General features: G+C 37.8%; 1 protein-coding gene across 9 annotated transcripts in view; it reads right to left on the bottom strand.

Moving 5' to 3' along the window:
- PKIB (cAMP-dependent protein kinase inhibitor beta) overlaps positions 1-14115 on the bottom strand; it is an 88962-nt gene that overhangs the window by 32107 nt on the left and 42740 nt on the right. For 7 of the 9 annotated variants that reach the window (XM_049115081.1, XM_049115094.1, XM_049115082.1 and 4 more), the window contains one exon: positions 9618-9685. The gene's annotated coding sequence lies outside the window, so the exon portion shown is untranslated. Of the gene's footprint in view, positions 1-5406; positions 5484-9617; positions 9686-14115 lie in introns of all 9 variants that reach the window. The other 2 variants (XM_049115086.1, XM_049115091.1) reach the window with 1 other exon arrangement.

Below are 14115 nucleotides of genomic sequence, written 5' to 3'. Positions count from 1 at the left end.
CATCTTCAGAATAAAAATATCAGAAAATATTTTGAAAGGTGATCAATGTAAAACAGCTGCTTGTAAGAGGACAAATGCTGAGAATGAATATATGAAAGCAGTGATGTAAGGGAAACAAGCATTACACGATCATATCAGAGAATATGTATTTATTTTTAAAGACTGTTTTTTTTGAGAGAGAGAGAGAAGGAGAGACAGAGGGAGAAGCAGACTCCTGCTGAGCAGAGAGTCCAACTTGGGGCTTGATCCCTGGACCCTGAGATCATGACCTGAGCCAAAGGCAGACTTAACCAACTAAGCCACCCAGGCTCCCCTACATCAGAACACATTTAGAGCACAATTTCATTACATAATCAGTATAGCCTCTGGTCAACTGCAAACTCTCCCAGACCAACAGCTTTGCCCCCTTCACAGTCTTCCCTCCTCAATTTTCTCTTGTTTTCCCCACCCCACTCCTGCTGTAGACCTTTCAGTGTCCTCTTCCTCTTCATCCTATTCAGATCAGCTCTTGGCAAATATTTGCTTAATTAGTTCACAGAATTATATTGTATGTGAGGTTCCCTAAAGAAAAAATCCAGACAAGGTCTTAGACCAAAGAAGCCCATCGTTAATGGTGGCACTTGTGCAAATTAGCTAACAGAAGTGTTATTTGAGAAAGATGGTGTGTGTGTGTGTATGTGTGTGTAAGACTTTCCTGAATTGTCAGTATTTTATCTTCTGCCTATGTTTAAGGTTGGGGCAGGGAGGTAGCAGTCACATCTGTGTGTTTAGCACCACCAAGTATATAACATTGGGCAGATTCCTCAACCTCTTTGAGCCTCAGTTTCCCTTGACCCTGTCTTGTTATGTTTCCTCAATGACTAAGTCCCTTTGTTTTCCATTTGCAGTGTAGGCAGGAGAACCTAGACTTTTAGTTTTCTCTCTGGTAATGAAGTAACTTTTAGCTGTCACCTCTTTCACTCCTTTTACCTTCCTACAAATCTGCTTTAACCCACCTAAACTTTCCACTCATAAAAAACAGCCAGAAACTAACAAGAAAAGTAGTCATTAAAGTATATTCTAATTATAAGCATTTATAAGGCAAGTTGTTTCACTTTTAAGACCTATGGACTAGATGCATTTGTTGCAATAACCTCAAAACCTAAAATTTTTTGAGCTAGATGGGTAAATTTTACTAAAAATATATCTTACTTGCACTAAAAAGTGAGTTTAAAGAAAAACTAACCAGTATGTACATGATAGCTCTTGTTTTATTTGAATGAAGAATGTAGACTTGTGCAAGTCACTCTTGTGTCACCAGGAGACTGTTCCTGGGTCTTTTAGTCTCAGAAAAGATGACTCTTTAGTTCTAAGCTACATACTCCACCTTGGAGTACTAAGGTTTCTAAACACTATGAAGCCTTGCATTTTGGGAATGGCAGGACAGTGATAAAAATCATACATTACATTGTATGGAGAGAGCAACATCCTGGCATTTTCAGAAACCCCTATTAGGAAATAATGAAAACAATACAAATGTTCATGGGTTGTTTTTTTTTTTTTTCTTATCTACGTGTGTGTGACCTTCCCCAGCAAATCATCCATGAATCATGGAGGGAAAGCAGAGTTGCTTATCTTCTGTTAACTTAAATAGTCTTCATATTTTAAAATATTAATTGCCAAAATTAAAATTCAAAACTTGTTTCCCAGTAAATTCTAAATCTATAGTCTGAAATATCATGTTTCTTTGATGTATTTTTAATTTAAGCTAGCCCATTCATAACATAATATTTTCATTGTGTATTTTTTTTTTTTTACAGGCATCTATTCAACTGAGGCCAAGTTGAGCGGCCATTTCACCTCTAGTTAATGCATGCAGTAAACTCTCTGGAGTCTAAGAATCTTCTTTCTCTTTTAATACTTTCTGTAACTTGCCTCAAGATTTATCTAGGGAACATACACTGAGATATTCTCATCTCTATTTCTCATATACATAGCAGTAATTATAGCTGTAAATAGAATGTTCAGTCTTTTTAATAGCATATTTTTAAAATATCTGTATTCTGACAAAGTCTCTCTCTTTAATTTATTTTAATGCTAACTCTCATTTCTTAAATTAAGAAGAGTGATGGAAACATAGGATTCAATTCGTAATTCTATCACCATCTATAACCGGGGGGCAAGTGACTAATTTTTCATAACACATTTTTAATGACCTGTGAAGTTCAGTGGCTGGGTGAAAATTAATAAGTATGTTTTCTGCTTTTAAGGATATGTGGAAATATTTCAATAGGCTAATTTAAAAAATCGAGATGTAACATTTTCCACAAGACACTCAAATGTCTGATTTTGATCACAGCATACCTAATCCAATTTTTTTTCTTATTTTACAATTCATAGAATTGATGCAAAGCCAAACTAATCAATGCTACTGAAGACAGTCAAGAGAAGAACAAAACAATTGACATTCCATAAGTGACTTGGGGATATCTGAGAGTTTTGGAGCTAGAAGGAGCTTTGGTTATCAGCAAACTAACAAACAAAAATTATATTAACAAAACAATCCTGATTCCAAACACGAGGAAAAGAAGACCAGATTGCTGGTATGGCGAGATTTTATTAATTTCAGAGTTGAGTCTAGACAGCATGTCACTGAACACCTGGACCAGCATTTATCCTACTACAATAATGATGATTTCTAATTTTTTCAAGTATAAAACCATTTTTAAACATTAGATCACCTGTGGACATGGTGGATGTTAATTTGCAATAGGAAAAGGCAAGCCTTTGGGTATGTGTGGGAGAGGAAGTTAGACCTTTTGCTACCCCATTCTATGAAGGCCAGACCTTTATGTTACTTAGGAGAAGGTTTCTTATTGTAAGTCTATTAGGGAAAGACATGTCTTATCTTGACCTTGTGCCATGCTTAGACATCAATCCATGTTCTTCTAAGGCTTTGTGAAAAGGATCATTCATCCCTCTGACTGGAAAGCCCTCTTGCTTGGAAGTAGATTGTTGGGGTAGAGGAGGCTCATTAAATGATAATCCTACCTTGGAATGATGATATTTAGACAATAACAGTTACTTACTATTGTAATTTTAACGTTGTATTCTTTAGGGTCTGAATTGCATAATAACGTCCAGGATATAAAATCATAACATGTACTAATTTCTATATGTTCAGGAGAAGGATTCTAGCCTAGAGTCCAGGGAGGCAGGACAATATTGAAGCAACTCTGCCTGTGGAAGAAGGGTAGACACTTGAAACAAGGCTGGACAATAAGGACAGAGCCAACCAGTAGGGACCCCCATGAATGGACATAATTAATGGACTCTAGTAGTAATGATGTTGAATATCTAATGCTATGTTTCCTATTTCTGCACTATAATTCCCTCACATTATCCTCCAGTCTCAGGTAAAGTTTACTATGCACTGCAACCATCTTAATGATATCTCTGCTTTGGGCAACAGAGAGGACGCTGAGGACAATCCGAGTCTGATTTCAACCAGAAAGAGTTGCAGTAGCATCAAAAAGTCGTAGAAAACAGAGAAAGTGGTGAGCAGAGAAACCAGAGCATCAGATGAGAAAAGTAACAGGTAACACTCAGGATGGAGTCCTGGAATCTGAAGAATCTCAGAAATACTAGGTGTGGGGGGAAAAAAAGTTTGTACAGCCCACAGAATGGGAAATACAACTAGTTCACTGAGGTTTGATGCAAGATGATGCCTCAAGGTTGAAGAACCTACATCTTTTAGATATCCGACTGAGAAAATATACACCAGGTGAAAAGGTACTATGAAATAAATATTTCAAAGCAGCTAATTCTCATTTTTATAACAATCTATATACATTTGGAAAATGTTAATATACATATGACATATGACAGTGTTTATTTAGACACAGATACATATATGGCTTGTGGACTCCTCTAATAATTCTGTAGAATCCTAGGAGATCGAGATCCCCATGTTGGTAAAGGCTGGACTAGATCATAAATTGTCACCCTAGTGGCCAAAAAAACTGCCTCCTGGAACTTTCATCTCTAATATGTAAGCCTTCTTCCACCCATCTTCAATTTGCTCCTTCTTCGATGTAGAATTACAGGCTATTCAAGATAAAGAACTTTGTTGAGTGCTCATGTAATCTAATCCCTACAATTGGCCCTTTAAGATTGAAAGGCTAGGTAACCATAGTCAATGTTCACAGACAATTCTAAGAGGTCTCAGCAATATATCCATAGAATAGATTGCAAAGTTGCAAAGATCTCTTATGCTATATTCTATCCCAATCCATCTCAATCATGTGTTCAGTCCAGAGTCCTGATAGCCTATTTTGAGCACTGAAAGCCCACCACTACTTGAGGGCTAAGGGCTGGCACATTAGTGGCATTCTACACTAGGCCTTATCCAAGCCTCATTTGTTAGACTATGATAGTCACATGACAGAGAATCATTCTGAGTGAAAAAAACAAAATATCACTCATGAAAATTCCAAATTATCTTCAGCAAGGCTGAGATGGAAAAGTCTCATTTAATTAGCAAGTACAATAAAGATGTGACATTTACAAACTAATTATAACACATTTCCATTCTTCATTGGTACACTGAATGATGATATATCGTTCTTTTATAGTTGCCATTTCCAAGTTTTAATTGCTTTGGTTTAATTGGTTTAATCCAAAAAATGTCAATTCAGTAATTACCACTATGCTGTTAGAATTAGCTTCATTTATCATGTGAAAGAAAATCGACTTCAGAAAGGGAAAAACAACTATAATATAGTACCAGGGGAAATACTATATCATCAAGATATTAAATAACAATGTTGTACATAACTGAAACTAAGTTTATTTTATGGGAATAAAGAAAATATTTTTTTTCAATTCTAAATAATAATATACCAAAGAAATAATCAAATATAACTTAGCTAATCCAGGATTGCATTCATTCTTTTATAAATTTATTAATTGACTTGGAAACTATCTATTGAGTGCCAATTATATGCCTGGCAAAACAGTTATATAACTACTTTCATGGAATCTAATGGGTGAGAAAAAACTAATGAACACAAATCCACGTATAAATACAAATTGTGGTCTTAGATGAAAAAACAAACTGTGGTTTGTTTTGTGAGTCTATCAGAACCTGATTCATTGACAACATAAGCTGAGATATGAAGAAAAGAAGCTAGCTGGTTGATATAGAGGCAGAAGAGTATTTCATGCAGAGGAGAAGAACACAGCACAGGAAACGAGGGAAGGCCAGTGTGGCCTAAGCACAGAGAAGAAGGTGGAAAGTGGCACAAGACGAAGTGGGTCAGTTAACAGGGGCTACATCATTGAGGCATGTTAAGGGTTTGTTCCATCCTAACAGCAATAGATAGTCATTGACATTTTTGAAGCAATAGCACAATGATTAAAACTGACCTTTAAAAGATCACTTTGGTGGCAGCAGATGGAGCAGACTGGGAAAGAAGAGTGGATTCAGAAGAGTTTGGAGACAACTGCAGTATTCCAGGTGAGAGATAATGATCAGTTAGAAGGTAGAGTTTATGCCTTCAATCTAACAATCCATGAAGTCTAAAGTTATTTGTGTTCTACAAGTGACCTATTTTCACGGAATACACGTATCAGATTCAAAGGGAAAGGGGAGTGATAAAATAGAAGGTGCACATGCTTTAGAATGAAATGAACCTGGTTTAGCTCTGATCTGAACTTTTAGCTCCACTACTTATTATCTAAGGGACAAGGCATTAAGCTCTCTGAGCTTCAGCTTTCACATCTTTTGAGCACATAATCCTATCTCCAACAGCTGAGAAGACTAAGTGTGACAATGTGTGTGATATTCTCAGCATGTGGAAGGCCAGTGAGTATGAAGAGCCCCAGGACTGATCGGCTAGTTTCATCCCCTCATGTTAGAGATTCTCGAATTCCTTTTGAAATCTGTTCCTCCTCCTGAGTTTCTTTCTCCATGAACAGCACTAATATCCATCCAGTTGCACAAGTCAGAGGCCCAGCAGGCATCCTTTCCCTCACCTCCATGACCATCAAGGCATATAAACTCTATTCTCTAAATAGCTCTTTAATTGATGGACCAACTGTTCTGGGCTCAATCTCTTTCACTAACCTAGTTAAGGTCACCAGCATCTCCAAATTGGATTATCCCCTTCACTGATGATCAGTTTTGTTTTTCTCTTCCATTCTTTATGCTAGCCATGCAAATCTTATTGTCTCAGCTCTTCAACCATTCTCCTTAAGCCAAGAAAAAGTCATCTATTTCCTTAGCATGACTAACAACACCCTGCACGATCTACGTTCTGCTTACATCCCAGCCTTGCCTCTTGGTTCTCCTCCTTTGTGGTCCAGTGGCTGAAAGAAACTGCTCCCTACTCAGGACTTGTAGCTCCCAGAAATACTCCCTTCACTGATGGACGAGCTCCTCCTAGCTGGAGCATTCTTCTTCCAAAGCTTCTCTCCACTCGATTAATACCTACTGAAAAACTGAGGCTTTGGCTTAAATAGCACTTTGTCTGGGAGGCACTTTTCCTCCACCTGACTGTCTACCAAGACTATACGACAGCCTACAACTTGAACTTCATTATTTGAATGAATTGAGTTGAGCACTCAAGTGGGGCCTGAAGAGTCTCACTGGACTGGTGCAAGTAACATAGGTTGGAGTTGGTAGTATGAGCAGAAGACCTAGGTCTGCTACAGGCTGTAGTGTCCCTTTCCCACCATCATGCCAACACCCACCTTGTTAATCTCTGATTTCATTAGCTCTCTTCCTTAAGCCCTGGAAACATTCTCTTCATGTGGCTGCAAAATGTTGCATATTTATCCTGTGGGTAACGATTTTTTTCACTCAAAAACAGACCACTGTCACTTCCTCTCCCAAGATTCTTGGGAGTAGTAGCCGTGGCTGCTGTAACACTCTGAAGCAGTCCTGCAGATTTTTTATACTGATCTCTCTCCCCATGATAATGTAAACTCTTTTGGAACTAGGACCAAGCTAGCTTCATTTTACATCTCTGGTGCCCGAGACAGTTCTTGAGACACAGTAGTACTAGAAAATGATGCAAGAGTAAAATGACAGACTAAAGCAATGATGTCTCTGCCATCTAGAGATAGAGAGTTGGAGAAAAAGCAGATGGCTCTGGCTAAGATAAAGAATCAGGAAGGCAACTGAGAAGATTGTGTCACTGCCAGAACAGGCCGCCTCTCCTGGGGAGTCCTTCAGGCCCTCCCTGGCCTTCTTGCCTCTTTGTTATTCAGGATAGAGAATTGGAGATGGAAAGGAAAAAGCTGTCACTTTCAGACAGCTGAACAGTTAGGTAGGAAGGCTGGCTCATACAGATTTTCTATGCCTCCTGGGAAGCCTACAGCCAGCTCTGGGGTAGCTGATTTCACAGGCTGCACATTATTGAAATGACAGCATCACAGTCAACCAACTGCAGTGGAAATGGAACTGAGGTGAGCATAGAAATCCAAGTGTTAGTTCTGATCTTGCCCTATGGCCTTCAGCAGACCTCTGAGCCTAGTTTTCCTCCTCTGTGAAACAAAGGGTTTAAACTAGGTAGTCTCCAACAGTCCTTTCTCATTGGGGGCTCCACAATTTGTGGATTTGCCTTGATTTACTTAAAGCAGCTACACAACCAAAGTAGAGAAGACTGTTAATCTGGTTAATGTACACAAATACAGACATCCTACTTCATCTCTTCACTCCTGGAACTTGAACTGGACTAGCTGAAGCACCGTCCCATAATGGTATCCCGTCATCTCCATATAGTAAGCACGCTATAAGCTTTATCAATAGAAAGTTAAGAGATATGGTGAGGCTGTAAAGCAGTGGTTTGCAAAACCAAAATCAGCATGGAAAATTGTTTGAAACACAACTTCCAAAGCCTTGTTCCAGACCTGCCAAATTGGAATCTCCAAGATGGAGCCCTACAAATATGTTTTTTTTTTTTTTTTTAGAAAGCTCCCATGTGATTTGATAAATCAACTACTTCAAGGCTCATTTTTAAAAGAAAAATTTGTGTTTCTCAAAGGGTAGCCTGTGGATCATGTTCATGTGAATTATCTGAGATGCTTGTTAAAAATATCTGGGAATGTGGCCAAAAATCTCCTTTCTCACCATTCTTTCAGTGACTTTATAAATAGTTTATATACACGGACAAATGAAATCATTCTGTGGGCAAAACCTCAAAGCCTATGAAATAATATAGAAGAGATAGGAAATTATGATTGCAGTATAGGTTTATTTCAGTATTATTATTCATATCATATTGTTTCATCATTTCATTTAATCCCCATACAAGCCTACAATATAAGCATTTTTAATTTCATTTTACTGATAAATTAAACCATTAGAGAATTCAGGTAACTGGCTCACACACGCAAGATTCACAATATGGATACATTGGAACTAAAAATTAATGTCATGTAGCTAGGAAACCACCTATATTGTGACAGAATGTATAATTAAGATTTTAGTACACCTTTTAATTAAACAATTTGCTGAGATCTTATCTGATGAAGCAAGCTAGAAATATGTCTCAGTTCCTGTTGGTTGGTTTTATTAGCCACTACACCAATGTTAATGTCATTATACTAATCATAGATTACCCAAGATAAAATGACTATTAACTACTAAGCAACAGTGTTTCAGGGATGTCCTAGAGCCATAAAATGATCCAGGGTAGTCATCATTTCTAGTCAACAACCTTCAAACACAAATATTTAGTGTCGAGAAGCCTAGAAGTATGCTACGGTTTTACCCACCTAATGAAGAACCCACCCGGCTCCAGACCTTGGTTACCTGAATGATTCATTAATCTGTGTGGGCCCTAGACTCTGTATGACAACTATCTGCCTTAGTGCTAGAACAGGACTACATTAGATTTCAAATAACTTTCAGGGAATAAAGTATTAAATGCTGTTGCTACAGACATTTTTAGGACAAAGCTTTTTTTTTTTTTTCTTTTTCCTCATTGAGTCTTCTCAATTTATTTAATAAAATACTTGCTTGTGAAAAGATGTGTTTGTCTTGACCTCTTGCTAAACTGAAGCAGAAAGGGTCTCCCTGATTCCCCGTTTGGGGATTTAGCACTGTAACGGGCATTTCAAAAATATGATAAAACCGACTGAACCTTAGCTATTATGAGACCTAGCTTTGATTTTGTTAAAAAAAAAAAATTCACTGAAAGTGTAAATAGAAAATACAAAGTCACCCAAAGCCATGTAGCTTTTAACAGAATACAAATTCTTCCCCTTCCTGTGTTCACACCCTACCCTTTTCCTCTTCCTTCCTATTGATGTTACAGGCTTTCTGAAATATGCGGACACACAGATATTTCCAAAAAGAGGAAAAAGTAATGAAAATGACGTCAACAAAGAGAAACTGCCAAAAAATAAGTCAAACATTCACTGGCTGTAGATAGATTTGATGAAGGTTTTCTGACTGAGGTGTCAGTTTCTTTTGCTTTTTGAGAGGTGATTTTCTGTGTGCTTCACTCTCATTCAAATTTTGCATGCCAACTCAGATTGTATAGCTATATCCTGTCAAGTGTTTTGAAGGAGCTGGTTCTTCCACAAAATGAATATCTAATTTTCTACATAAAGAAGAAAAGGATACTTACAAGTTTCTGATTAAAATATGCTGTTATTTCAAAGAGGTTTAGGAAGAAACTCTGATAAACTTTCTTTCCTGTAAATTAATAAGAAAAAGCTATTAAGAAAGGAAAAGGAATAAATTCAGTTAGATTAACAAATTTTAATCATTTTGTTTTTATAGAGTTACAACTGGTAAACACCATGACTTGGCTTTCTTGAGAAAAGCAGGACCTCCTATTCTACAATAAAATTTTCTGTTAAGGTGCTCAATGGGGAGTCTACTCAGCAGGGAGTCTGTTCAAGGTTCCCTCTCTGCCCATCCCCCCTTTCTCTGGAATAAATAAATAAATAAATCCTTAAGTTATTTTTTAAAAAAGAGTATTTATTTGCTTACTTGAGAGAGAGAGAGAGAGAGAACATGAGCATGAACAGTGGGGAGGAACAGAGGGAGAGGGAGAAGCAGATAACCCACTGAACAGAAAGCACCAATTGGGGGCTTGATCCCAGAACCCTGAGATCATGATCCAAGCTGAAGGCTGACACTTAACTGACTGAGCCACTTAGACACCCCTAAATAAATCTTTTTTAAAAAATAAAAAAATAAAAAAATAAAAATAAAATTTCTGTTAAAAGTCAAAAGGGCTTCATTTCAAATAACAGGTGTTAGTGCCAAGGATTGCCAGCTACCAAATGCAGTGGATAATTACTACATCAGTGCTATTAGGGATTAATGTCAGGTTGAGAAAGCCATCGTCTATACGTGACTGTCCATCACGGCAATACTTGTAACCATAGAAAAATTACTGTAAGAAAATACTTGGCATGACTACACCTCTGGGAAATTGTAAAAACTTGTTATGCTTTTGGAATGACTGTAGAATTTTTTTTATCTTTATGTCCCTGAGGCATTGTGCCAATATTCCCACTACCCAAATGGGGACCATCTGGATAGAATCTAACCATCTTGCTCCTGGAAACAAAGGTAAACCATGTGCATATAATTCCTGTTCACGGAATGGGCCCCATATCTCTGAACCATCAGTATTCACATTGGTTTGGAAAGCAAGAGGGCGCTTTGCAAATTCCCTCCACCACATTCCCCCTACCCTCAGCCGGCCTGCCATTTACTCTCCTGGGCCTATTGCAACAACATCCTAAATAACTCTTCTTGTACACATTCTTGCTTCCTGCAACCCCATTCTTTACTCAGATGTCAGATGGAATTATTTCAAAGTAAATGTGCCCATGGTCATTCTATAATTAACCCTTCACAGCCATCCCCTCACCTATAGGATCAAGTCCAAGCCCTTTAACAGCATGTATAGTGCCCTCCAAGAGTTGGCCTCAGTCTACCTCTCCTTCCTTTTCACCCATGCCCAACCTGCATTAATCCTAAGGCTCTGAAGTCATATCCAGCCAGTGGCACCCCTATGCCTTATTTATACTGTCCCTGTGATTGAGGTTCTTTGCCCTCAATCTCCTCCCCATCCCTGGCTAGCATACATTCATCCATTCACGGTTAACTTGGGCACACCCCTTTCCTGAAAGCCTTCTCTGATCTCCTCAGGCTAGTGGGTACCTTCCTCTCTGCTCTGAAATACTCACGTGTATCTCCATTATTGAACTTACAAATTTCTGATTAGTGCCTTCCCATCTCCACCTCACAGTTTTTTAAAGCCTTTTGAGGACATTGATTGTGACTCATTCCTCTTGCACAACATTTTGTACATGGTAGGAGGAATAAAATAAATATCTGTTGAATGCCAAGGTGTATGAGGTATTTTTCAGACTCAGGGGTTCCTGAGTACATAATTTATCACTGTGAAAGAATTTTAAAATCCAAAAATGGACATCTTTTATTTAACCTTGTTCCTGTACCCAGCTTCCCATATGGTTTTCACTGTTCCTCTCACTCTGAATCTGGGACTGTTTCCCTTCAATTGAGTCCAATTTGTTCACACCAAATATAAGGAACTGAGAAGAGGAAGAGAAAAATAAATGAAAACACGATCATGGGGGAAATAGTAATAAAATAAAAATTTATAAGCTTCAAAATGTATGCAATGTAAATATTCACCCTAAAAAACAAGCTTAAGAAAACATACTTTTGTAGTCCTAATTTTTTCAAACATCTGCATATAGCTCTTGGCAAAGATATAGTAGAAGAAACTGCAAATAGGAACCCAGTTTAAAGTCAGTTTGATAAAACTAAAGACACATATTGTCATATGTGTCTTTAAATGCATGTCTTAAAAAATCCCTATTGTATACCTTTACTATACTAATGTTTTCATTTTATGAATTTCCACCATTTCTGCCCATTATACTAGAACCAAGAAAAAAAAAGAAATAGTATGTTGATAGAGTTATTTTTCCCTCTCTAACTCTTTGCAGCTTATGTTAATCCAGTATACCTATGGGATTTTGAAAATAATATTCCATACATATTTTTGATAACTCACATCCATCAAAATTTAGATTTATGAGGGATATGCTGAAGATTAAGAGACTGGGAGAGCCTCTACTTAACGTAAGTCATCAACTATCAACAATTTTACTAACAAAAGAGCAGTAATTTCTGAAAAGGTTTCAAGAACAGCGGCATGACCCAACCACAACAGAAAGATCATTTTGAGCATACATCTCCTATTTACAAATACTTATTTTTATAAATTATAAGTATCACTATACTAATACACTAATATAAGTTATGTATTATAGCTATTATATATGTGAAATGCATTAACAGAAATTTAAAATGAAAAAAAAAACATATAACTGGGTATTCTATTATGTTCTTCCTAAACTTCAACACAAGATTCAGAATCTGTAAGACGTTGCTACTGCACATGGTCTAATTCTCTCTACTGTCTCTCTTGGGACTTTTACATCTAGAGAAAACAGGAGCACCTGGGGGGCTCAGTGGTTGAGCATCTGCCTTCGGCTCAGGTCATGATCCCAGGATCGAGTCCCTCATCAGACCTCCTGCATGGAGCCTGCTTCTCCCTCTGCCTGTGTCTCTGTCTCTCCCTGTGTGTCTCTCATGAATAAATAAATAAAATCTTAAAAGAAATAAATCTAGAGAGAACATAGGATCATATGAAGGCTAGGAGATACCCAAGGCGGAAAGCAGTAATCTCACCAAAGGGTGTTTGTTTGCATGCCTGACAAGAGGAGCAGATTGAGGAGAAGGTAGGCCAACAGGAATCCATCATATTAGAGCCACATGTACATTCAGAATTGTGAATCATCTCGTCCAGTGATTTTCAAACTATTTTTTAAATATATTTTTTCAAATTGGACTCTTTACCAGATGGCCAACAGGGAAGATGGATACAAGCAGAACCGCTCTGGTTACAGCAGCTCCCACTCTACCCCCTCTCACCTCTTCCTCTTTTCTTCCTCCTCCAAAGAGGAAGGTCATGTCTGAAAATGACATGACTGCACTGACATTTTAGAGATGAGGTTACCAGGCTGGAGATGGAATGGGAGCAGCCATTTCAAGACAGACTATAATAAAGTAGCTAAAACTACTCAAACTGGGCACTTGTGCATCATCCCTCTCAATGCCCCTGCCTTGTTTTCATGGAGTGGCTTCCCTGTGTATCCTGATCTGATCTCAGTTGTACATATACATACTTAAACTATGATGATTTAATGGCATTTAAGATAATTTTCACTTCTGGTGTTTGATAAAATAATGAATATTTATTTTCTCTTTGAAATGTATACTTCCTAACTTGAAAGTTTTAAGGACTCAAGCAGCCAGCTATATCGACATACAAATAACTTACTAAAGAAGAAGGATCCAGTGCACCTCAATCATGAGATTTCAGGAGGTCCCCGAATCCTCAGAAATCAAGGTAAATATTTTAATGTAATTTTTAAAAAAATCAATATTAGTTTAAAAACTCTACGATGAAAGGGAAAAAAAACATCAAAAATTTAAAGAAAGATTTGACCCTGTATTTGTACAACTCAGCCTCATATATCTCACTCTAGACCTGGACCTGGTCCAGCAACTTCTCTGAAAGAGTAAAGAGCAAATATAAAAATCATGTCAGATTAGTTGTATTAAGTAAACATCTGTGTCTATGTTACCTAGGATTATAGAAAAAGAAGAAAATGTAGTCTGGAGGACAAAGCCCAAACAAGGTGCAAACCTTCACATCTCCGTCTGCAGGACTGAAAATGAAGTGATGGTGTTTGGGAACAAATACCCAACTGGACAAGTGTAACACAGGAGGTACTACTTAGTTCATGCTTGCATTTGAGCAATTTTACAATTTCAATGAGCTACTAAATCTAGTTACAGCTGCTTCAATAAGCATGTTCCCATTTTTGTTTAGTTTTTAAAAGCAAATCATTGTTCTAAAATGCATAAAAGGGATCCCTGGGTGGCGCAGCGGTTTGGCGCCTGTCTTTGGCCGAGGGCACGATCCTGGAGACCCGGGATTGAATCCCACGTCGGGCTCCTGGTGCATGGAGCCTGCTTCTCCATCTGCCTGTCTCTGCCTCTCTCTC

Source organism: Canis lupus, chromosome 1, assembly GCF_003254725.2.
Source record: "Canis lupus dingo isolate Sandy chromosome 1, ASM325472v2, whole genome shotgun sequence".
NCBI lineage: Eukaryota > Metazoa > Chordata > Mammalia > Carnivora > Canidae > Canis > Canis lupus.
This window is presented reverse-complemented; position numbering and strand designations above follow the sequence as displayed.